Raw genomic sequence first — 11,799 nt, 5'->3', positions numbered from 1 at the left:
GCATTTGTTCTTTCAGTGGTTCCCCCCACCCTTAGAAAAACTGTGCGGTTTTCTGTTGTGTTTCATAGTGTTTTCACCTTGGAATTTGAAGCTCTGTTTTTCACTTAGGGTAAAGGAGTTGAAACTGGAACAGCAAATTCTGACCGTGCACTCCTACTACGTCCAGCCATGATAGCTAATGCAGACCACAGGTGATGAGTCCAGGAAGACACCCCAACAGGAAAATGCATGAAAGCCTCAGTAATAAAATGCCAATATAAGATTTCTTCATTTTACTATAATCCTTTACCATGTTCCCAGGGAGAAATTAGCTAACAAAATTATCTCCTCACAACCTAAAAGAAATTAAAGGAAATTAAAGTCCCAAAGCTGAAATCAAATAATCTTGCCTTGTGAATGAAGGTCCCAAAACTCGCTAAAAATTTGAGGTTAGAGTCTAAGGAAATTTAAATATTTCATGGTTTTGTGTTCTTCTCAGGAGCAGCCTGAGCAATTCTCCATGTCATGGAGCTGGGTTTCCTTGGTGGCTGCATCTGGGTTCTGCCTCACAGTCTCCCTAAGTTTCCCAGATCCAATAAAAGCAACTGGAGAGTGCTCCCATCCAAGGGTTTACTATGGCAATGTGTTTTATCACATCTGGAGGGACAAGTTGATCTGTGCACCCATTTCCTTTCTGAGAGATATTCAGAGATTGCTGCCTTATAAAATTTAGAATTTCCCTAGGGCAATAGCTCCAGCTCCCAGGTTTTTTGAAGTTCCTTATTTTGGCACTCACCCAAATATCCAGAAGTTTATCACTTCACCTGCCCCCTTGCAACCCTGATTACTCATCCTCTAAGCCTGCATGGAGAGTCAGGGCTCAAGCCCATGACTCAAAGAGGAGTTTAACAACCTCCATTTTGACCTTAGCCTATACTTTCTAGTGATTAAGTTCCTGTTTCCAGCTTATCTCTTAATTTAGGCAGAAGACCCGGCAGGCGAAGCATCCTTTGATGGGAACCTGAACTACCGCCTCCAGCAATAACGACTGCCCAGACTCCAAGACCCCACATGATTGACCCTAAGACCTACCCAACCTTTACCGCCCCACTGCCTATACCTGCTGACCTTTGTCCCACATTTTCCTTCCATAACCCTAGAAAGTATTTTCAGCAGTTTGGAGACAGTCTTTGAGACATCAGTCTGCTGTCTTCCCAGTGCTGGCCTCACTGAAATGAATTCTTCTCGTTCCATCACCAGTCACGTGTCTGCCTTTGGATTTTGTCAGTGGTGAGTGGCCGAAACTGGCTTATTTGAGACCGCCATGGCCAGGTGCTCCTGCACCAGCCCCAATTACAATGCTCCCACTTCAGACGCCACTCACAAGTCTGCGTTATCTTCTGTGCTTCTGACCAGCTGGCTCTGGATCCCATACCAAGAGCTCCCCCCGTGCTTCAGTTTATATGCTAGAGCTGCTCACAGAACTCAGAGAAACATTTTACTTACTAGAGCACCAGTTTATTATTAAATATATATATATATAAAATATAAAAATATAAAATATATATATAAAATATAGAATATAAATATATATGTATATATATAAAATATACAAAATATAATATATATATAAAATATATATATATATATATATATATATATATACACACACACACATAAAAAATACTAAGGAACAGCCAAATAGAGATGCCTAGGGCAAGGTATGGGAAAACCAGGCAGAGCTTCCATGACCTCTCTCCAAACACATCACTCTCCCCAGATCTCCATGGGCTCACCAATCTGGAAGCTCTCTGAGCCTATCCTTTTGGGGTTTTATGGCAGCTTCAGAACCTGGGCATGGATAACTAAATCCTTGGCCATCCGCCACGGATTCAACCTCCGGCCCCCCCTCCTCTTTGGAGGTCAGGGAGATAGTATTAGAAGGTCCAACCTTCAAATCACAGGGTTAGTTAGGTCTTCTCTCAACACCTTCCATCTTCAGGTGGATTCCAAATGTGACCTCACTAACCTAACAGGAGACCCCTTTGTAACTCTCATCTCTTAGGAAAATCCAAGGGTTTTAGAAGCCCTGTGCCAGAAATGGAGATGCAGACCGAACATTTATTTCTTTTTTTTTTTTAAATTTTTTTATTTTTTATAAACATATATTTTTATCCCCAGGGGTACAGGTCTGTGAATCACCAGGTTTACACACTTCACAGCACTCACCAAATCACATACCCTCCCCAATGTCCATAATCCCACCCCCTTCTCCCAAACCCCCTCCCCCCGGCAACCCTCAGTTTGTTTTGTGAGATTAAGAGTCGAACATTTATTTCTTATTACAAATCACAACATCCAAATTCAGAGTCATCCCACTGGAGGGTGGGGGGTGTGGCCATTTATCTTTGGACTCCCATCCCCCACCAGTTAAGAGTTGCCCTGGCACACCAGCTGCCCATGCCAGCCTTTCTAGGGCCCTGCAGAACCTGCAGACATCAGAAAAGACACCTGCGGGGAGAAAGCTGTGAGCTATGGGCACTGTGTTTAACTGCCAGGGAACTCAGATGCTCGGGCATCTGGGGGAGGGGGATGCCTATAGTGAAAGACTATCCCCAGCATCTGCTACATACTGTGGCCTGCAGTTTTCCTGGGCTATTCAAGAGTTTCCAGAAGTTTCTGAGAATTTAACCTTGGAGGATAGTTCTTGTCCTTAAGTGAGCTGAACCCTAGGGCTTCTTTCATTTTAGCTTTCTCTTACTTTCTGGTCCAGATTCTAGTCTTGTTTGCTTTTTTTTTTTTTTTTTAAGATTTTATTTATTTATTTGAGAGAGAGAGAGTGCACAAAAGAGCACCTAGAGGGGACAGTTGGGGGAGGGACAAAGGGAGAGGGAGAAGCAGACTCCCCGCTGAGCCAGGAGCCTGATGCAGGGCTTGATCCCACGGACCTGAGCAGAAGGCAGGTACTTAACTGACTGAGCCACCCAGGCACCCCTGACACTGATGAAAGGTAATTGGAAGGCAGGCAGATACGGGGCGGGGTGGGGGGGGAACCCGGGACAAGGGGCCCCACCCTGAGAGGGAACCACCCTTAAAAGGATTTTACAGGACCTTGGAAGGAGCCCTCCCCCCTTTCCCATGTGATAGAGAGGTGATAAAAACCTGACTGGATGACAGGTGCAGGGGGAAGGGTTAGATTAGAACAGTCCTCGAACAAGCCCATAAGAACCCCTAGATTTATAAACCCCAGTGGCAACCCTCTTGGGTTCCCTTCCCTCTCAGGAGCCTCTCACTATCACTTTGCTATCGCCCAATAAACCTTGCTTTGCTACCCACCCCTCTGTTTGGTCTACCTCTTCATTCTTCCAAGCCGGTAACCAAAAACAGTGGGCACCGACGGAGTAAAAACCCCGCAACAACCCTAGTCTTGTTTTGAAAGGCTGCCCACAGTGGGATAGAATTATAAAGCATGCACAGTAAATTCTGTGTCTGTGAGAAACTGGGATTGTACAGATCTATCCCAACTGCACTCACTGAACTGGATCGCGTCACCCAGAAAGTACTGTTCTCTTATCAGAACAACATCTAGCCCCGTCTTGGACTCTTCTGCTCAGATCCCTTCAACATGTATCATCTCTACTGTGTCTTCCCTTCGAAAACTGTTCCCTGAGATTCTGGAACGTATCTCTCAGCGTCAGGGCAATCTCCATCACCTCTGCATTCGCTTGATAATGGTTTATGTATATTATACTGATTTTACCTGCTTTCCACTTTCACATTTACCCAGGCTTTATACAATCCTTTGATATGGCTGTCCTACTTTTTAAAGGATGTGTCACAGTTTGGATCCTCCCAGAAGTAAATTTTGAGATGGAGTTTAGTGTACAGGAGGCTTATAGGAGAGTAGCCTTGGGATCAATACCCAAGGAGGGAGACGTGAGCAGTAATGGGCAGAGGGAGACATTGAGCATCCTATCATAGTCAGAGCGATCCTCTTTTGGACTGAAATGGCCTGGTCTTTATATCCCAAACTGTATCAGACTACGTTTGATGTAGACCACCCCAGAGTGCATGGCCTTGGGCGGTGCCATAAAAACTGAATAAGAAACACAGGACAAGAGAGGAGGAGGAGGAGAAGAAGAAGAAGAAGAAGAAGAAGAAGAAGAAGAAGAAGGAGGAGGAGGAGGAGGAGAAGGAGGAGGAGAAGGAGGAGGAGAAGAAAGAAGGAAGAAGAAGAAGAAGAAGAAGAAGAAGAAGAAGAAGAAGAAGAAGAAGAAGAAGAAGAAGAAGAAGGAGAAGAAGAGAAGAAGAAGAAGAAGAAGAAGAAGAAGAAGAAGAAGAAGAAGAAGAAGAAGAAGAAGAAGAAGAAGAGAAGAAGAAGAAGAAGAAGAAGAAGAAGGAGAGAAGAAGAAGAAGAAGAAGAAGAAGAAGAAGAAAGAAGAAGAAGGAGAAGAAGAAGAAGAAGAAGAGGAAGAAGGAGAAGAAGAAGAAGAAGAAGAAGAAGAAGAAGACGAAGACACACAATAAGATGGTATATTTAAACCCAAATACATTAATAATAACATGAAATATGAGAGCTCTAGATAAATGACATTTTCACACCAACTGTTTTAAAAGCCCACCTATTTGCTATTTACAAAATAGCAGGTACTTAACTGACTGAGCCACCTTTGGGAAAGGATACTGAAACACTGGAAGTAATAGAATGGAAAATTATATACCATGGAAATGTGAAAAAACCTGGCATAAATGTAATAATATCAGGAAATAGGGACTTTATTATTTATTTATTTATTTGACAGACAGAGATCACAAGTAGGCAGAGAGACGGGGCAGGGTGGCGGGGGAGAAGCAGGCTCCCTGCTGAGCAGAGAGCCCGATGTAGGGCTCCATCCCAGGACCCTGAGATCATGACCGGAGCTGAAGGCAGAGGCTTAACCCACTGAGCCACCCAGGCGCCCCAAGAAACAAGGACTTTAAAGCAAACACTATTACACATGATAAAGTAAGTACCTGAACAAAGGTTCAATTCATTAGTTTGATACAAATCTCAAATTGTATGTACCTAATACCATCCTCAAAACACATAAAGCAAAACATTGCCAGAGATACGAAGAGAAATAAAGTCACAGTTATACTGGGAGATTTTTTTACATCTTCATACATAATATAAAGAAGCACATACACAAATCAATAAAGGATGTAGAAAAGCCGAACAAGGCAATTATAAACTATAATTAATTGATACTGATATCAAAATGTTGATATTTTATGTTAGCTATTGATATCAATTTAACTGATAATTCCATTATTTGACTATTTATTTCTATCTGCCTCTGTATCCGTCTATCATCACATCAACAAGAACACTAAACAATTAAGAAAGCTGAACTTAACCTGGGTCATAAAACAAGATTTCTGTCATATATATCAGAGGTTCGAAATTATGAACTACAGGCCACATTCAGCTTGCTGCTTATTTTTTCTAAAGTATATGTTTGTTGTCATAATCGAGCCACACCCTGTCTGTGGCTGCTTCCATACGGCAATGGCCGCATTGAGTGGGTGTGTCCTCAGGGCCCTCAGGATTGTGCTTCGAACTTAGCCATCTTGGTTCCCAGTAGAGTAATTCTTTCACTAGGGGACCCAGTAATTTTGTGCTATTACATTGGAAGTTGAGAAGTTGAGCCTACCACCTGGCCACTTTGAGCTCCTCATGCCTGTAAATCAATAGGCAAAAAGGGAGGTAAATGTTCTGAACGGGCAATTAATTCTGATTAGGTAGAGAACATGGATTGCTACTACACAAGGCATGAGCAGATCTGGAATTCAGGAGTTCGCCCTGCATTATTATCTCAGCATTCTGAAGTTCGCAGCAAACGGAGCATTATTTAAAGTGTCCAGCAGATGGCGCCAAAGTAACATGTATAGTTGATTCGGGGGCTCTGCAGGCTAGTCCAAGATTTGATTTGTTCCCACTGCAAACTCGCTGTCCTTTGCCTTGGAAAGGTAAAGTCCGTATTTGCAATTGTAAATGCTAGCTAGCCAGCCTCCTGCCTCTATATAGAAGCTGCCTGTAATTGCTTGTTTTACTTGGGCTGTAGAAAGAATAAAGTTTAAACCAATATCTTCTAGCCTTTATAGACTTACTAATACAGTTTTTATAGAATCATAAAACATTCTTGAAATGAAATCCGAAGTGTGTGGGCATAAAGACGTACTTTATAGCCATATATCATATATTTTAATTGAAAAGTCACATTTGAGAGATGCGCTCAATTTTTAATCCATACCATGCATACTATTTTGTTCTACGGTTAGTATTTAATCCTGAACAAGAACACTTGTTAAGCTTTATTTGATCTTTTACAGGAATTCCCCCGTCAGCTGAAATGAATAAGGGATTTTAATTTAAATTTGCAAAGCTATAGATAATGAAAAGCACTTGTTCAACAAAGTTGAAGTTATAGTGTACAAAGGATTTAATTGTTTGGGGCAAAATGGTTGAAAGCAAAGGCTCAGGAGATGATCTGGGTGCATACACTTCTTCTGTACAATTTGGTGCAAGGTTCTTAGACTCACTCTGTGCCTCAGTTTCCCCAGCTGTAAAATGAAAGCAGTTATAGCTTCTTCTTCATAGAATGGCTCTGAGATAACATGAGTACAAATAAAGCACTTAGAATATGCCTGGCATATAAGAAGCGCTAAATAAATGCTGATAATATTATCACTATTACTTAACAAATTGAAATTTTGTGAACATGTGTCTAAAATATTAAAATTCTACTGTCTAATTTGGACCACTCACTTAGGGTAAATGTGTCCTTATTTCTTATTGGAATATTTTATGCAAATCAAATTTCTTTATAGAATGCAATGTTATTATCTTTCATTTAAGTAGCCTGACAGAGTATATATAATAAAGTTTAAATGAATTTCAATTAAATCCAGATTTAATTCAGGAATCAGAATTAATTCTCTCTTTCTATTTTATAAATGGCACATGCTGGCTCACTATACCAATATTTACATTCTTGATCATTTAAATATATTTTCAAATTTTATACTTATATCTAATAAACAGTTTGGAATGCACACCTTATATATTTCAAATGAGGTACCCAATTTAATATGTTTCAGTTAATTCTATAGCTACAATCATATAGTTCTAAAACTATAATCACATAATCATATCATATAACTTCTGTAGTTATAAAAGTTTATTCAAGTGACTTTGATGAAAACACCGGAATGTTCTTCTCTCCCCGACAGTCTCATTTAGGGAAATTGCTGCACCTGTGTTATACTTAGACCCTAGCAACAAAACTTCAACAATTTCACTTTGATTGTATTGAAAACATATTGATATTCCTGACATTTAACATATGCATTTAAATGCATATGCATTTAATACATATACATTTCTTTACTTGTAAACTTATTTTACAATAAGTAAAATAAATTTGCAAATTTATTTTGTAAAATAAATTGTAAATTTATTTATTGTAAAAATAAATTTGCAAAACCAAAGAACATATAGCCTACCAAAGAATGAAACATATTTTGATCCAATAGTAACTAAAGTATTATTATGCTGCCATAAAAATAGATCAATGAAAAAAATAGATCAGTGAAAAAGAATAGATATTTTAGAAGTAGGTACAATTATACATGATAATTTAGAATAGAAGGAAGTATATAACACTAATGGCAAAAGGGATAGTATTTAATTAGCAATGCTGTGATAAATGAAACATTTATTTAAAAGAATTATATTCATGTATTTTAACATATTAAAAATAAATGCCAGTTAGATTAAAGGGGTAGATTTAAAATAATTCAAGGCTTAAGAAAACCAATTCTCTCAAAAATCCTGCAAGATTTTTAAGTACTAATTGGATAGCATGACTGGGAAAACTTACCTCAAAGAGATTATGTAACCTACCCAAGGTCACTGAGCTCATTAGAAGAAGAATAAAGAATCAAACACAAGTTCATTTGAATATAAAATCTGTGATTTTCCATTACAGTTCTATATAAAGTCCTTAGCATAGTGCCTGGCATATTTTGAACTAGATTAAGTACCATTAGTGGTGGTGTCGCTGTCACAATCATTGTGATCTACAGAGCTGGAGGAGTGTTGCAGAACCAGGTGGAAAAGTATATGTCATAGTATATACTTTTGCATAATGTTGCCAAAGTTAACCGGAGCCATGAAATGTTTAAACCTCCTGAACGATTAATTCTTGGTAACTCACTTCAAGGAAGTACTGAAAAGAAGTGGATGGGGACCTCTTCTGCACAAAGAGTCCTTTGTGACAGTAAAAATTTGAAAATAATCTAAAATTTGAAGAATCACCGTTACTGCGTTAATGAAATTATACCTCATTAGCAATAGAATATTAAGGAGTCAAAAAAATAATTATGTAGAAAATACAGCAAAAGGAAACCATGGTAGCAAAAAGGAAGAACATAAATGTGATCCTGGTAAAATTGCAACTGAATGCAGTAATGGGGTTTATAGAAAGAACTAGGACATAAAAAGAAATCATATAGAGAGCGGCCATCAGAGGACGATGGAATATGGGTGATTCTTTTCTTTGCTCTTCTTAAAAATCTTTTTTTGTGTTTGTTCAATTCATAAAGTTGTGAGATAATACATTCAGGTGACTTGCTTCATGTATTTAAAAGCGTAATTATTTCAAATATGAACTTACGTGTATTTGACATTTGAATTAAAAATAATGTGTCCTTTAAATTAGACAGTTTTAGCTATTAAGAAGAAAGAAATTTAACATATTAAATAATACATATTTTCATTTTCTCTTCCATTTTGTCCAAATTGGATAAAAATTATCTTTCTCTTTAATCCTTAAATTAACTCCCAATTAACAACTAATCATTGGAGGGAGAACCCATGTCTAAATCTTTGTAAGGTGTACTACAATTAAGGCTAGATAATCACTTTGGTAGTCTTGGAAGAATCTAAAGCTTTTTCGACTTCTATTTATTGCTGTGCCCTTTAAAAGCCAAATTAATAAAACTCTTGCTTCTGTGGCTCATCCTTATCCCACAGATTCATCTTGCTAATGTTAATGGGAAGATAATGACTGCTTTCCTGTGTCATAACCACCACCTTTTCTTTAATAGATAAAGATTGATGGTGATTCTTTTTTTTTTTTTAAGATTTTATTTATTTATTTGACAGACAGAGATCACAAGTAGGCAGAGAGGCAGACAGAGAGAGAGAGAGAGAGAGAGAGAGAGAGGGAAGCAGGCTTCCTGCGGAGCAGAGAGCCTGATGTGGGGCTCGATCCCAGGACCCTGAGATCATGACCCGAGCCGAAGGCAGCAGCCCAAACCACTGAGCCACCCAGGCGCCCCGATTGATGGTGATTCTAACTAAGTTAAGAGAATATTGACCAAGCGGGGCACAAGGAAAGAGGCAGACCTCTTTTTAAGCTTTTAAATACATGTGATGTTATCATTTCTACTACTAGGTACTTGAGAGACATTAGCTTTATTTTGAAAAGATTTTTTTTTTTTTTAAATAAGGAGCCTGGTTTGCCAATCTTTATCCTTTATTGAATTCCACTATCTGCTGTTCCCAATACTGTAAATACTGTAATTCATTGGCTCTAAAATGTCAATGATTAGGATTTACCATTATTCCATGGGCCGCTAAGGAAAAACAGTATCATCAACTAAACTATGAAACAATGTTTTCTTAAACTCGCATATGTCTTCTTTTATATGGACATAAAGAATTTTTTTAGGCTTTAGTTAGAGGTTTTTATTTATCACGCCCGTGCCTACGTGAAAATGATATACAGAAGTAAACCAAATCAACTGACACATGTCTAAAACTTCTCTCTACTCAGATCCAACTTTTATGAATCTCTCTTCCAGGCAGAGCTGATGTGGTCCTCTCTGTCCCCACGCTATGGTCCCCTGTACCATCAATAACTGGGGACGGTGGACGTTCTTTTTTTTTTTTTTAAAGATTTTATTTATTTATTTGTTAGAGAGAGAGAGAGAGAGAAAATGAGCACAGGCAGACAAAGTGGCAGGCAGAGGGAGAAGGTTTCCCTGCCGAGCAAGGAGCCCGACGTGGGACTCGATCCCAGGATGCTGGGATCATGACCTGAACCAAGGCAGCCGCTTACCCAACTGAGCCATGCAGGCGTCCCATTGTGGACATTCTGAAAAGTGTCCCACTCTTGACCAGTTTATTCCAAACTGCTTACATCCATTCTGCAAATTTTCATCGTAGTTTCCTTGAATTTTGCCAGATAACAAATTCCTTGTTTGCCTTTTCCCTTAGGTTTTTGCTTAAAATCCTTTTTCAGAGAGTCTTTTGCTTGTCACTATAAATTACAACATCACTCATAGTCTTTTGCTTCTTCCTCTCCGTATTTTTCCCCTAGCACATTATCCGACATCAAAAGATTTCTTTACGTGTGTGTTCACCGTCCCCCCAAACACAAGAGAGTGTAAGTTTTATGTGGGCAGGATTTTACTTCCTCTTCTAACTTCTTAGAAAACTTTATCAAACACCTAACACAGTGACTACTCCAAAATAGATATTTAATGAATAACAGATGAATGAATAAATGACTACTCAACTGAACGGGAAAATTTAGAAACAGTATTCATAGTTTGCAGGAACTGCCCTCCCTTTGAAATGCTGGCGTTATACACTGAGAAAATGTCTTCCTCTCTGAATCCCCTTCTATGAGCACAACCGCACCCCTTTGTGCTGACACTACCATCCCCCCGCTGTGTTAATATCACCGTGGGCACAAGCTGCCCCAGCCCTTGGGTTTTCTTGCATGGTTACTTTCTATTCTGAAGAGTTTGGTGTGGTAAAACTGCTACTGGTCAATTCTTAGTTTATCAGCCAGATGACTCTTTTCAAGTGACTTATTTTCTCAAAAAGTCACAGATGTGGTCATGTGGAGTTCTTCAGATTTTAAGTGGAAATAGCATACCGACTGGCATAATAAAGGCGCTATAAATATTAGCTATTATTAAGCTTGGAGCTTAAAGTCTTCAAGGCTCTGTTCTAGCATCTTACATGAGTTCGATCAAAACTAGATAGATTCGCATTATGCACAGAATGTACAGAAAGAAACATGTACAGACATGTGTGATGTGGCTCAATAAATGTTATTTAAAAAAAATAAATGTGGATTTTCCCCCACATATGTCTCTTTGGAAATCAAATAATGATTGAGGTAACGATGGGGAAAGAGAGAGAAATAAAGAATACAATTCTGGGAGTACCTGGGGGTTCAGTTCGTTAAGTATTTGCCTTCGGCTCTGATTATGATCCTGGGTCCTAGGATCGAGCCTCTGCTTGGCAGGGTGTCTGCTTCACCCTCTCCCTGTACCCCCCCACCCCACTTGTGCCTCCCTCTCTTTCAAATAAATAAAATTTTTTAAAAAAATACAGTTCGGCTGCATATTTAGCAATACTGAGTCATGGGCAAATTATGTGTTTTATATGCTTTCAAGTACCGCATCATAAAAAGCATGAAAAAAGAAATCCACAAAGAAAAAGTGTTTAGGCTTCTGCTCACAGTATTTCTTTATCTGAAAATGATTGCCTCCTGCTATTCTTGTGACTGGCTATAGTTTGTTCATTAAGTTCTATCCTGTGAGCCTTCCCCAACTAACTAGAAGGTGATCCATATCTTGATTCATTGTTCTCTAATATTGCATCTTATTCATTTTCTTCATAACACCATACATTTTTTTAAAGATTTTTATTTATTTATTTGATAGAGAGATCACAAGTAGGCAGAGAGGCAGGCAGAG

This window comes from Mustela putorius, unplaced genomic scaffold, assembly GCF_011764305.1.
Source record: "Mustela putorius furo isolate JIRA1106 unplaced genomic scaffold, ASM1176430v1.1 tig00003834_pilon_pilon_pilon, whole genome shotgun sequence".
Lineage (NCBI taxonomy): Eukaryota > Metazoa > Chordata > Mammalia > Carnivora > Mustelidae > Mustela > Mustela putorius.
Note: the sequence above shows the minus strand (reverse complement) of the source record.